This window comes from Gopherus evgoodei, chromosome 3, assembly GCF_007399415.2.
Source record: "Gopherus evgoodei ecotype Sinaloan lineage chromosome 3, rGopEvg1_v1.p, whole genome shotgun sequence".
NCBI lineage: Eukaryota > Metazoa > Chordata > Testudines > Testudinidae > Gopherus > Gopherus evgoodei.
Genome location: NC_044324.1, coordinates 71285307 through 71299639, shown reverse-complemented (window position 1 = coordinate 71299639; position 14333 = coordinate 71285307). Strand labels below are relative to the sequence as shown.

Sequence of the window (14333 nt, the reverse complement as noted above, 5' to 3'; positions counted from 1 at the left end):
AAGGGGCTTAAGGAGCCTGGCAAGAAAATAGTATTAAGTGTGGATCCAGATATAAAATGTTGAAGATCAGTCTCAACAGGAGTTTGTGCTAGGGAGTGCAAGATATTAGGTGGCAGTCTCCTTGATCTCCAGCAACCTTGCATTAATCAGAATAATCTGCTACTATTGCTGATTTATCTAGGTATTTATATCACAGTCCTCTTCTTGGCAGAAAAGCACCATCTATGATATTATTGTGGATGAGACCTTGACTTTGCATATATTTGGGAAACTAGTTTGGATAACATTTTAACCAGTTCTTCTTCAAGTGATTGCTCATCTGTATTCCACAGTAGGTGTGCGTGCTCACCACATGCACCGGTGCCGGAAGTTTTTCCCCTAGCAGTACCTGTGGGGGGTAGCACCCCCGTAACCCCTGGAGTGGTGCCTGCCTGGCATGGTATTAGGGGAGATGCATGCTCCCCCCACCCTCTTCCTTCTTGCCACCAGTGAAGGTGCATTGGAACTGCTCTGCTCCAGCTTTGCTGTAGCTCGTCCCCAGAATTGTTTGTTCATTCAACATTAGTACCTGTAGTTAGTTAGCTGTTTAGTTAGTTAGTGAGCCGGGGCCGCCATGCTCCGCTCCCCGGGGTTTAAGTCATGTGGCTCTTGTAGGCATTGTATGCCAAGAAGTGACACGCATGCAGACTTTTTGCACTGCTTTGGAGAAACCCATACCAGCGAAAGGTGCAAGATTTGCAAATCGTTTAAGCCTTGGACCAAAAGAGGAAGGGACATTAGACTCCGGGCCATCCTGATGGAATCGATGCTGACCCCGACCCCAGCACTCTGCTCTGAACCAGTACTTGGCACCGCAGCGTCGGTACGCGGTGACCCTCTGGTGCCATCAACCAGCCAGTACCTTTCCCCATCCACAGGGCATGCCAAGAGGGCCAGGAAGACTCCCTCTTCTCAGTGGCACTGAGGGAAGTCTGGGACAGAGGCTAGGCCTTTGTCAGGCAGTTCTCGATCCCCACCGGGCCCCAGGTCTCCGACTCAAGTTGGGTGGAGTAGCCCGGCCCCTTTGGGACAGGTATGTCTGGACGCCGTCCATGCCAGAAGCCCTTCAGGAGACTAGGGATGTCATGTCCATGTCGGTGCCCGGAGCGCCGGCGATGTCGGCCCTGCACTCCAGAGGCAAGTCACTACTGGGATCTTGACAGTCGCATCCAGCCCGGTACTGGTCTCAGTTGAGGGAATGTTCCAACGCTGATCACTACCCAGCAACCGCTCAAGGCAGAATCCAGGTGGATCGCCCTTGACACCGACCAGACTGGCTGGCTGAGTCCCGTCCGACTGGGACTCGCGGCACCGCTTGTCCTCACAGAGTGAATATCGACGGACCGTGAGGGGTGTCACTGTCAGTCCTCATCTCAGAGAGGGTACCGCATTTGGTCATGGCACGGTTGTTGACGTCGTTCCCACTCGAACTCCCACTCCAAGTCTCCACTAAGACATCACAGCCCTGGGCGTTGATCACCGGCGTCTTGCCGTCATAGGTCCACCCATCGAGGCCGTTTGCGGAGCAGCTATTACCATCGGTACCAATCCTCTAGCTTGAGATCCCAGCACCGCCACTCCTCCCAGTTCAGAGACAGTAGCAGATCTTATACCAGCACAGTCTCCATTTGTAGCAGTCCTTCGATGGGCCAGGCCAACCAACTCGGACAGCCGGCCCCACCAGTGCCACAGAAAGTGCAGTAGCACCAAGTGTCATGGCCAGCCCAATGGTACCAGTGGGCACCCTGGCCTCTGACGCAGCCCCTGGTGGGAGCTCGCTCGGTGTGCGGAGCTTCGGAAGCACCATTGGCCCCCCTTTCCAGACCCCTGAGAAAGGAGTTGGTCAGACAAACATCCTCAGCACCATTCCCGGAGTCCGACCAGATGGTGGACCCTCTGGTGCCGGCCGACACCCAGAGCACGGCACTGGCCTCTTCGCCCAGTCTGGAGGAGGCGATTGCGTCCCTGCCCCCCTCCATCCCGCAGGAGGACTTCAGGGCCCACCAAGAACTCTCAAAGAGGGTGGCAACAAGCCTACACCTCCAGGCAGGGGAGATGGAGAAGCCCTCAGACTCCCTGTTTAACGTATTGTCTCCAGTGGCACCAGGTAGGATGGCCTTGGCTCTCGATAAAGGGATGGCTAAGATTTCAAATGTCCTGTGGCAAACAGCGGCCTCGTTGGTGCCCATCTCTAAAAAGGCGGAACGCAAGTACTTTGTATCCACTAAGCAGCATTACTACTTGTATACCCACCCGGCACCCAACTCCTTAGTGGTAAAGTCGGTCAACCACAGGGAACGGCAGGGTCAGCCAGTCCCAACTCCAAAGAACAAAGACTCTTGGAGACTGGACTCTTTCAGAAGGAAAATGTATTAATCTTCAAGCTTCCAGTTACGAGCGGTGAACCATCAGGCGCTCCTGGGCCAGTACGAATTCAGTCTGTGAGGCTCTCTGCCTAAGTTTAGGACTCCCTCCAGAGGCGATAGGAGGGGAGTTCAAGGCGCTAGTGGAGGAAGGGGCAGCGGCTGCTAGGGCATCCCTGCAGGCAGCCTCGGATACTGCAGACACAGCTGCACAATCAGTGGCCTCCGCGGTGTCCATGAGACGGGTGTCATGGCTTCTGCTCTCTGAGCTGTCCAGCGAGGCTCAGTCTTCCATGCAGGATCTCTGTTTGACAGGAAAGCTCTGTTTGCGGAGGAAACAGATACAAAGCTGCATGGTATGAAAGACTACCACACAACCCTCCGGACTCTGGGTCTCTATGTCTCAGCTCCGGCAAAATCTAAGTTCAAGCCACGGCAAATTCTTGCCCAGGCCACCCGCCCAAAGTACAAAGCCACCCATGAGAAGCAGCGGGACTATAAGAGACACCCTCAGAGGCAGTCTCAGCCTGCCCCCCAGCCTGGGTCCTCCAAGGGCAAGCATGCAGGGTAAAGGCTTTTTTGACGAGACACTCGGGGGCACCCCACCAGTCCTCATCAGGGATCCACCCCCAATAAAGCTTCCCTTCTCTAACCAGTTGTGTGTTTTCCTCCAGAATGGTCGCTTCTAACCTTGGACCAATAGCTCCTCAACACCATCTCCCGGGGTTACACCTTCAAGTTTACTTCCTACCCGCCCAACCATCTCCTGTCCCCGACCCTCTTGGGGGACCCCTCGTACAAAGCTCTGCTTGAAAGCAGGAGGTGGGGTGGCTCCTAGGACTAGGAACGATAGAGGCGGTGCCTGAGGAGTTCATAGGCAAGGGGTATTACTCCCATTATTTCCTTATCCTGAAGGCCAAAGGGGGGCTCAGGCCCATCCTGGACCTCGGAGGCCTGAACCAGTACATGGTGATGCTCAAGGTCTGCCTGGTCTCCCTGGCCTCCGTCATCCCCTCCCTGGATCTGGTATGCTGCCCTCGATCTACAGGACGCATACTTCCACGTCCACATATTCGAGGGGCACAGGCGCTTCCTCCATTTAGTGGTGGGACAGAATCACTACCAATTCACGGTCCTCCTGTTTGGTCTGTTCACGGCCCCCAGGGTGTTTACAAAATGCATGTCGGTGATAGCGGCCTACCTCAGACAGCAGGGAGTCCAGGCATTTCCCTGTCTGGATGATTGGCTTGTCAAGGGCACCTCCCAATCGCAGGTGAGGGATCACATGGCGCTGCTCCTATCCACGTGCACTGCCTTGGGCCTGTTGGTAGACAACACCAACTCCACGTTAGTCCGGGTCCAACGCATAGAGTTTATCGGGGCGCTCTAGGATGCAGTGTCGGCCAGGGCCTCTCTCCCGCCAGACAGATTTGAGACCTTGAAAGATCTCATTGACTCGGTCACAAGGTTCCCAGTCACAACTGCCAGGGTTTGCCTGCAGCTCTGGGGTCACATGTCGGCGTGCACGTACATGGTCCATCACGCCAGACTCGGGATGAGGCCCCTCCAGCTCTGGTTGGCATGAAAGTTCTCCCTGACCATGGACAGGATGGACACGATCCTCACTGTGCCAGACTCTGTGATCGCCTCCCTACGGCGGAGTTCCGTCCCAAACAACATGCTCCGGGGGTCCCGTTCAGGGACAGGGCCTCATCATTGGAGCTGGTGTCTGATGCGTCGGCCCTGGGTTGGGGGGCCCATGTGGGGAACTTTCAGAGCCGAGGCTTGTGGTTGACTCAAGACCAACCTGACCCTACATATAAAAGTCAAGGAGCTCAGGTTGGTGCAGCTGGCGTGTATGGCCTTCCGCTTGCACCTGGAGGGTAAGGTAGTCAGGGTCCTCACGGACAACACAACCTCAGTGTTCTACATCAACAGGCAAAGTGGAGCCCGATCCTCTGCTGCAAAGCCCTCAGGCTGTGGAACTTTTGTATAACCCATGACATTCACCTGAAGGCCTTCCACCTGCCGGGTGCCTGGAAGGAGAGGGCAGATTGCTTGAGCAGAGACTTTTCCTCACAACACGAGTGGTCCCTCCACCCGGAAGTGGCCCACCAGCTCTTCCGAAGGTGAGGAACTCCCCAGGTGGACCTGTTCGCAACTTGGCAGAGCCAGCAATGCTCCTGGTTCTGCTCCGAGAGGGCCTTGGGAGGGGCACTATCTCCTATGCCTTTCTACTGTCCTGGTCAGGCTGGCTTCTCTACCCCTTTCCCTCATTCCCTCTTATCAGCAGGGTCCTGGAGAAGATAAAGTCAGACAAGGTCCGGATCCTCCTGATTGCTCTGGCGTGGCCCAGGCAGCATTGGTATGGAACCCTCACAGGCCTGGCAGTAGCTCCGCTGTGGCCATTGCTCTCAGGACCAGGGCCGCCTTCTCCATCCCAACCTAGCGGCTCTTCACCTCACGGTGTGGCTGCTCAGTGGTTAGGTGGAGAGGATAGGATGTGTTCAGAGCAGGTTCAGCACATCCTTCTCAAAAGTAGACGGCCCTCCACTTGCCGCACTTCTTTGGTGAAGTGGTCCTGGTTTTCTAGGTGGGCGGTGGACCAAGGTGTCTCCCCGGTAACTGTGCCAATCCAGCTTATCCTTGATTACCTCCTCCATCTGAGGGCCCAGGGCCTGGCTCCCTCATCAGTCAAGGTGCACTTGGCAGCCATATTGGCCTTCCATCCACCAGTGCAAGGGCACATGGTACTTTCCCATGCTATGACTTGCTGGTTCCTTAAGGGTTTGGACAATCATTTTCCATATTCTAAACCCCCGGTCCCACAGTGGGACCTAAACTTGGTGTTGGCTCGTCTCACGGGGCCCCCTTTGAACCACTGGCCACGTGCTCCTGGTCTCACCTCTCATGGAAGGTGGCCTTTCTGGTTGCAATCACGTCAGCCAGGTGAGTCTCGGAGCTCAGGGCCCTGACCTCCGAGCCACCGTACACGTTCTTTCATAAGGACAAGGTCCAGCTCCTCCCACACCCCGCGTTCTTCCCAAAGGTAGTCTCCACCTACCACGTGGGTCAGGATATTTTTCTACCAGTCCTCTGCCCCAAGCCTCATGTGTCCAATGTGGAGTGCCATCACCACATTGCTCTGGCTTTCTACCTTGAGTGGACTAAGCCGTTCAGAAAGTCCTCGCAACTGTTCGTTGCCTTGGCTGAGCGCATGAGGGGCCAGCTGATTTCTACTCAGCGGCTTTCCAGTTGGATCACTTGTGCATCTGTTCCTGTTCTGAGCTGGCGGGTGTCACCCTACCACCTATTGTGAGGGCACACTCGACTTGGGCCCAGGCCTCAATGGCTGCCTTTGTGGCCCATATCCCCATCCAGGACATTGGTAGGACCGTCACGTGGTCTTTGTTTCACACATTCACCTCGCACTATGAGATCGTCCCTCAGACCAGGGATGATGCCAGGTTTGGCAGGGCTGTCCTCCATCCTGGGAACTTGTGAACTCCTACCCACCTCCAACAGATATAGCTTGGAATCACCTATTGTGGAACAGACATGATCAGTCACTCGAAAAAGAAAAGACAGTTAACTTTTCCGTAACTGGTGTTCTTTGAGGTGTTGCTCATGTCTATTCCACATCCCACCCTCCTTCCCCTCTGTCGAAGTTATCTGGCAAGAAAGAACTGAGGGTGGGGGCAAAACTCAGATCCCCTTATACCGCGCCAGGCAAGCGCCACTCCAGGGGTTGCGGGGGCGCTCCCCTCCATGAGTACTACTAGGGGATAAACTTCACGCACCAGTGCACGTGGTGAGCACGCACATGTATTGTGGAATAGACATGAGCAACACATCTTGAAGAACACCAGTTACAGAAAAGGTAGCTGTCTTTTATCTCCTGTTGGGTACTCAGTTCAGTATGAATCAAAGGAGGGATAGAGAGATATAGCCACATGTGTTACATCTGGCTAGATGTAGGAGGACTGCCATTCCAAAAGTATGTCCATCTGGTGTATGACTCTTGGATGGAGTTAAGATAGGACTTGTGCTGCTGTATAAATTACCCCATTGCATCTCTGAGTTCTTCGTTGAGCTGACTGAGTTCCTCTCTACAGTGATGGTGGAGTTGTCAGAATATTTTTTCTGGATGACTATTCTTCATATGGATAATGACTTTTCTCTGTTAGTGCAAGATTTCAGGACTTCTGTGATTATGGGATTCTTAAGTGGCTTCTGGCATATATTTGGCTGGTCACCTTCTGGATCAGAGTTTTGGGCTGAGATTAAAGCAGGAGAGTAATGGCTATACATTTGTCATAGACTAAACATTCTTCCATTTGGGGGAAAAGGGCATGTTTTATAGGTCACTCTTTAATGGAATCAGTTCAGCTCTCTGACTGGAGAATACACTAAATTAGAGAGAACACTACAATGAGGGTTTGGTATAACACTGTAATTGATTTTTGTCCTCAGCTATTGGTTCAGTGGCCCTTTCCTCACCCTCTTTCCTGGCTTCATTCTCACAAGTTACCATGATGTATAGAAAATCTGTTACAAATGAAAAGGGTAAAGGACTAGTAGTGAGTGGTACTGTTCTGAATCTACTGTGGTTTAAAAGTATTTCTAATCTTGCTCCACAATTGTTCAGGAGATGAAGAAATCCTCATTTCCACTGTCGTTCCTCTGAAGTTAAAGTTACAGGTCAGTGGAACTGTTGCAGGGGTGAGCAGACTTGTTAATTCAGGTGCTGTCATCTTGGTTACAGAGTCAAGCATTTTGCACCATGAAGGATTTTCACACTGGTTAGAAAATATCACTTACACAACTCAGTCAGTATCTGCATTGGAATTATACATATCAAGTTGGGGATGAGAGACAATGAAACTATTCTTCTCTTCTTGAATTTCAAAATCTATAGTTTACTGAGATTCTGTTGGATGTTGAGTCCAAAACCCAGGTTATCGATCGATATTTCTTGTCTGATGCGGGCTAGTAAAAGGTGGAATGAATTATGATGCCCATTATTGGAGGAGATTGTCAGTGTCTCGTTGGAGGGGAAAGAGCTAGCATGTCTCATGGAAGCTAATGTTAGAATCATTTTTAAGAAACCATCTCCCAACAAGGCCAGTCTCTCCAATTATTTTCCATCTCCCTTTAAGAAGAGAAAGGATTGTTAAGGATACATGGCTGATTTCACTGTTTGCTTTATCTTTGCTGATTTTTCAATTATATTAATCCATGCAGATTGAGGCAGATATTGCATCCAGGCAGATTCTTAGGCATGTTGACCTGCCTTTGATTCTGTTTACTGCGCGTCGTGAAACCTAGCAGCAATAAATGGAGTTGCTTGAGTGGCTCTAATACCTGGTTTTGAGGTCTCAGAAAGTAGTATTTATCATCTGACCCAAGAGCTCTCTCATACTTTGTGTGGAGGTGTGTGTGTATGTCTCTCTCTCTCTCACACACACACACACACACACACACACACACACACACACACACACACACACACACACACACACACACACACACACACACACACACACACACACACACACACTGTTAATTGTGAGTAGAGACCCTTACGAGGAATTGGATAGGTGGAGTGCTCAGTGCTGCTTTATATACAAAAAAAAACAAAACTCTGTCTCCATTTTATCAGATCAGGTTATGGATCTGTGATTTACCCAGTCTAGATAAAATTTGGGGCTTGGATGAGAACTAACTTGGCTAGGACGTGACCCAAATAAGACAATGAGGGTACATGTGCGCATCACAGCAGCAAGTCTCAGAGCCTAGGCCTGCAGACTTGGGCTTGAGCCATGGCACCAAAAATAGCTATGTAGAAGCCCACCCCCCTAGGCTTTGGAGCCCAAGCTCCAGCTTGAGTCTGAACCTCTACTATTCTAAGTGCTGTATCACGAACCTGAGTCTGTAGAGCCAGGTGCTGGGACTCTCTGCCACAGGTTTCTGCTTGTGATGTAGACATAGGCAGATAAATTAAAATCTATACTTGTGCATGTATAGTTTATTCAAGAAGTGGCTAACAGCAGGGCGTATTTATTGAGATGTCCTAACCTCTGGAATTTACTCTAGTTTTCATCACCATCTTTTGTTTCACAGAGCCTGGTTTTGTTAACTCTCAGGACCTGCTGCAAGACCTATATTTTCTCTCAAACTTTCTCTGTATAGGTTAGAGTAAACCGGATTACATTTTCATATTTGATAGTAGGTTGAAAGGATCCTTATGTGAATATTGTTCTAATGCATGTGTTAGTTCGTCGGGGCGCTGGGTGCCTGGGACCCCTGTAATGAACGAGTTCTTAGGGCCTGTGGGGTGGGCCGTCGCTATGCACGGCTCATGAGACGTTTGATGGTCTCGGACACTATCCAGTGGTCTAGGGACATTTACACAGAGCACATCACCGGCCACCGCCAATACCAAGAGTGAGCCGGCGTGGCTCTGTGCACCCACGGGGGGGAGGAGGCCTATAAACTCCCCCTACCGAACCATATCCCCTAAGCCCTAAAGCCACCGAACTAGATTCCACCATGTGAGGGTCATCCTGTCCCCATTACCCAGCCCGCTTACTTATACCCATGACTGCCTATAACCCACTATATGAGCGATGTACCTTCACTGCTTCCCTACTGCTTCCTGATCCCACCCACCGTACACCCCGCATTGGGGGACCTTACAGACTGTATATGTTATGTGCTAACCAATTCCCAAATACCAGCATCTCCCTATACTCTGTATGTTGCCCCCAATGACCAACAACTGACGCTTTGAACTCTTTGTATCATCTTTATTTAAATATTCTCTAATAAACTTTTAAATCTAAATAACTTCAAGTGCATGGGCTTTATCAGATAAGTGCTCTTTTGAAAATTAAAATAGACATAAATTCTTCGATTATGGTCACTGTGTATCTTAATCTCAGTGCATGTTCAACTGGATTTTTTTTAATGGATTTTTTTTAAAATTGAATAGCAATGTCCATTGAGGCCACGTATGCACTCTATGTTGCCTTTTGCTCTCGTATGAGGGCAAAAATGGCAGGTCACCTATGACCTTCTCTCAGTTCTGTCTTGCTGTCCTTGGCATCAAGAAGGAATCTAGCTGGTGTTCAGGCCACTAGACTTAGCTTCAGCGAAATATCTCATCATCTTATTCAGACCACCTCTGGTTCTTCAGTACCATGTTTATTCTTTTTTTTTTATTACCCTAGTCTGTTGTAAGGCTTGTCATGCTGAAAGCTGTTTGCAGACTCCCTTGAACAATGCTCCCTCTCATGTACAGACCCTCGTAAACAGGTACTTACAATAGTGGGCTCAAAACCCATAGCTTCAACCTTATCTATCTTATGATGAGATAATCACATTACAAGACATGCATAGCAGATGCCTGTTCTGCCTGGGAGAATCTTGCCTTCTAAGCAGATTCTTGGTCTGCTGCTCCTTTTCTGCAAGAACCCAGAAGTAGAGGGATATGAGGCTGAAGCTCCACCTTCTGGAGAAGTCTATGAGAGTGGCATCTGATCCAGAAGAGCTGATCTTGAAGACCTCTGCAGAGGAAGTGGCACAGAAGCCACACCCAATGTTGACATCAACATTGGTGCCACCCCCAGCACTGAAACCGTTGACAGCCCCAGTGTTGAAGCAGGGTGCTAAACACACTGGGGCAATAGCTCAAAAAGGTACCCCGGCACTTCCTGAGGCTATTGTGGGGACCATCTTTTCAGGCCTTGAAGCTGTAGCTTCACTAGCAAAACCTCAATTGCTGAAATACAGAGAGGAACAAGATCCAAAGGCCAAAGATCCCTCTTGCTGCTAGATTTCACAACACTGTGTGGTAAACAGCCTCAAAGGCAGATCAATATACATAAGAATCTACAGGATGCAATAATTGATCAATATCATCTAACAATCAGCATCCAACCACAGATGAGAATGTAATCTCCACCTGAATACCAGCACTGGAAAATTTCAGGGCCTATCAGGAGCTGCTGGTGAAGATTGCAGACACCTGGGACATTGAGCCTGTGATCATCTGCGAAAAGACTCACAAGCTATTTAAGGCTGAATCAACCATTAGTCTCTCCAGGATTGCCCCTCCCCATAAATCTGGCAAGAACTTTTGTGGCAAACACGAGCCACTATAAGGCGCACAAAAGCATGCTGAAAAACGGTACCAGGGGGATTTGATTTAAATCAAATTAATTTAAATCACTAGTCAGACTCGATTTAATCATGGATTTCTGCATAAAAGTGCATTCCTGTTGGTTATTATAACCTTAATACGTAATCTTCACAACTCAGAGATAGATGTAGTTTTCATTTTTAGAAGGGACACACTATACATTTTTAAAGGGATTTATTTTTAAAACATTTCAGATTAGTTTTACAGCTATATGAGAAAATGAATGATTGGTTATTTCATTTACCAAAGCAATTGAAGCAGATATTTATGAAGTCATTAGTTAATCAGTTCAACAGGTTAATCATTAATTTTTGGAGGATTTTCTTGCCATGCTGTATTAGGAGGAGAACATCACCAGACATACATTTTAACTGTTTTATTTCACCAAAACAACAACGTTATGTATTGTGGATTTTTTCTTCAAGAGCAAACATAATATTTTAACAAAATATATGAATTTTTGAATTTAGTTAAACATTCAGGTGTTTTAAAATCAGATTTGTTTTTGTTAAAGTTGTTTTTAACTAAAATAGTTAAATGAAATATTAAAAAAACCACAAAAATTAAATCCACTATGTCAGCAAGGTCAACATGAGAAACTTAAAATATTGGCTTCTGCAGCTAACTCAGTTGTCTTCACCTTCATTTTCCTGTTTGTTCATAATCTGGAAAAGAAAACCAAGCTTTCCTGCTTTTTCAGGTCCCAAACAATTTCTCAATTTGGAATGAACTAGTCCAAAGGAAGAAAATATTCTTTCTAGATCGGCAGAAGAAGCTACTGCTGTTAAAAGTCAGATTATCACTTCAGCAGTCTCTGTATCCAAGTGCTTAAGTGACTTCCACCAGTTCACCGGGTGTGACTTTCTTTAAAACATCATCAGCAAATGTATATTTTTTTTTGAGTGGTTCACACTTAGCTCTGAAGTTTATTATAGTTAGCATTATGGCGGGATGATTGCTGGATGTCCATGTCATAGCCAACTCCTCTTCTTCAGCAGTTAAGGTTTGATCCTGGTACCAAGTATTGAGAATATTTGCAAGAAAATGAGCTGGAGATAGTGCTTGTCCCGTTCGTTTTTTTAATGCTTGTAATTTAACTCCTTGCATTTTTCTCTTTTTAAGATCTCCCTCAGTTCCCTCAAAATGTCAACACCATCGGCAATAAAATAGCTATTTCCCTGCATTTTGTTCAAGGCTAAAGAAATAGGCTTCAGGATACTCAGCATGTGTTCAACATTTCTTTTAAGCCCAATGTTGAGAACTTTGTGACAGTGCCATCTATTTTTACACAATTTTGTTCACAAACTGTCATCGGATTAGGCCAGTTCTTGATATAGTGCTTAAAACAGTCCACTACTGAGTTCCATCACATGTCTTGTGGGAGAGTTAGCTTGGTTCCTCCCACTTTTTTCAGAGCAGCTGCTGCAAAGTGGTTGTTATGGAAGTATTTTGCAATTTCAAGAACATTAGCCTTTATTTCTGGAACACTGAAGTCTTTGGCTAGGAGGTGCATCAAATGAGCACCGCAACTGTATGTTATTAACTTGGGACTCTCTTCTAAATAATTTCTTCTCATCATGGATACATTTGCAACATTGTCTGTGACCAAGCTGCGTACTAGACGTCTGGATTTTTTTTCACAGTTCGTTACAGCTTTTACTGCTACTTCTTGTAAGTATTCTGCTGTGTGTACATTTCCTGATATATCTGTTGTTTCTGCAAGGAAGACATTCACTGCTTCTGTTGTCACACAAGCACATACAATAGGATTATTGTGGACATTGCTCCACTCATCAAGATTCAGGTTAATAATTTTACCCGCTAGACCTTTTGCACACTGCTCAATTTCTCTTTCATACACTTTGTCCAGCAATTTGCCTGTGACATCTGCTCTGTTGAGTGGACTGTATCCTGGTCATAATGACTGAACCATGTTAATGAAGTGTGTGTTCTCAATCATACAGAAAGGAGAGTTTGTTGCATAAACAAACCAGGAAATTTTTTCATTAGTTACCTCTTTTTGTAATCTGCTGGTTCTTATCACAAATTTATCTATGGTTGTTTCTGGATGATGGAGATTATTTTTCTTTTTGCTACATGTGATACTGTGGCTATCTTAGATACGTGAAGTGACTGAAACACTATCATTGCCAGATAAGTCTGAAACTATAAAAAATGATGGTGATCTTGAAGGTGGACAGTCTTCAGAATCCTATATGTTGAGGATGGATTCGCCTAAACAAAATAAGTCAATGCAGTTTAGTATTACTTGCATTCACTGAGACTCAGTACTACTTTAAAGGTGAAACTGTAAAAGGAAGATCTGACTATTTCAGCTATTTATTTTTTATCACAGTTGCATCTAAAACGATAGTATCATAGAGTAACAACTATATTTTTTGCTCAGACATGAGAATTCAAGAATAGCCCAGAAGGAAAACAGGCAGTCCTTAAGAAAGAAATATGAAATAAAAAAATTTATCAACCTGAAGATCCTGCATGTTCAGACATGTTCCTTTCATCATCTTCAACGCAACTTCCTCCTGAGAAGGCACACTTCTCATGATGTTGTTTCATTCGGGCAACCAGGCCTTGCATTTCTTTGTTGCACTATTTACCTTTTGCACGCATGCCTGTCTTACCCACAGGTAGAGGAACTTCATTAAAATATTCCCAAACCGTGTCTCTTTTAGCGCCTGCTGCCATTATAGGTTTTCCCTTCTACTAAGAATGGTATGGTAGATCTCAAATCAGTGAAGGCTACACTCAGAAAGACCTCAAGACTTCTGGAATATGCTACTCAGACGGTTTCATTTTTGTTTCTACTGTCTGTCTCTCCCTTCTCACATTTATCTCCAGACTTCTTCTCCTTGTCCAGATCTATTCTGCTCGGAACAGTCTTCTAGTCATTGAACTTTTTGAAACTTTGCACTTTTAGAGAGCGGTAAGGGATTGACTCTGTACACAAATTTGCAGCTGGACAATACTGGTCTGTTATTTTTCACCTCTGTATATTTATTTATTTATTTATTTTAAAAACATTTTTGCTGCTGTTAAGCAAGTTATCTCTGGAGACACTAATCTGCAGTCTGAGAACTGCAAAAGTAAGCATCTCTGATGGTATCTTCTAGACTGAGCACTGAGTCCCATTGGGTATCTACCCAAAGAAAGATTAACCCAAATAATATATACAGAAGCCCCTGGAACTCCCAAAATTGGGTCCCTAATTCATGAACTATTGGAACTCATTTACAAAACTTTTCTTAAACATGAATATATTGTCTCATACTATAGAATTAGAATTTATAATCTCTATTCCATGATGAGATATCTTTGAGATATAATGTATCTTAATTAAAACTGTCTTTAGATAGGTTTTTCCTCAAAAATAATGTTATCAAAAAAATCTGATTTAAATAAAAAAAAATCTATTATTTTTTATTTAAAAAAAGAAATCATTGATTTTTATCCACCTTGCCAGGTACCCCTCTTCAAGCACTTTTAACACCCATCCCAGCTCTGGCTCCCTGTTGGTCTTGGTTGTCTAGGAGACATTGAGATGCACCTAGAAAACACCTAAGGACAAGGATCCCAAACACTTAGATATGTTTGGGAGAAATTCATGTTCATTGGCCTTGCTACAATTGAGAGTGGTCAAGTGCCAGGCATTTCTGGCCAAATGCAACTTTTTAAAATGGGACAAGATTACATCTTTCCTGGCCAGTCTC

The 14333-nt window shown here is 46.5% G+C and overlaps 1 protein-coding gene across 4 annotated transcripts in view; it reads left to right on the top strand.

Moving 5' to 3' along the window:
* PHIP (pleckstrin homology domain interacting protein) overlaps nucleotides 1-14333 on the top strand; it is a 337941-nt gene that overhangs the window by 249149 nt on the left and 74459 nt on the right. The gene's annotated exons all lie outside the window — the stretch shown is intronic.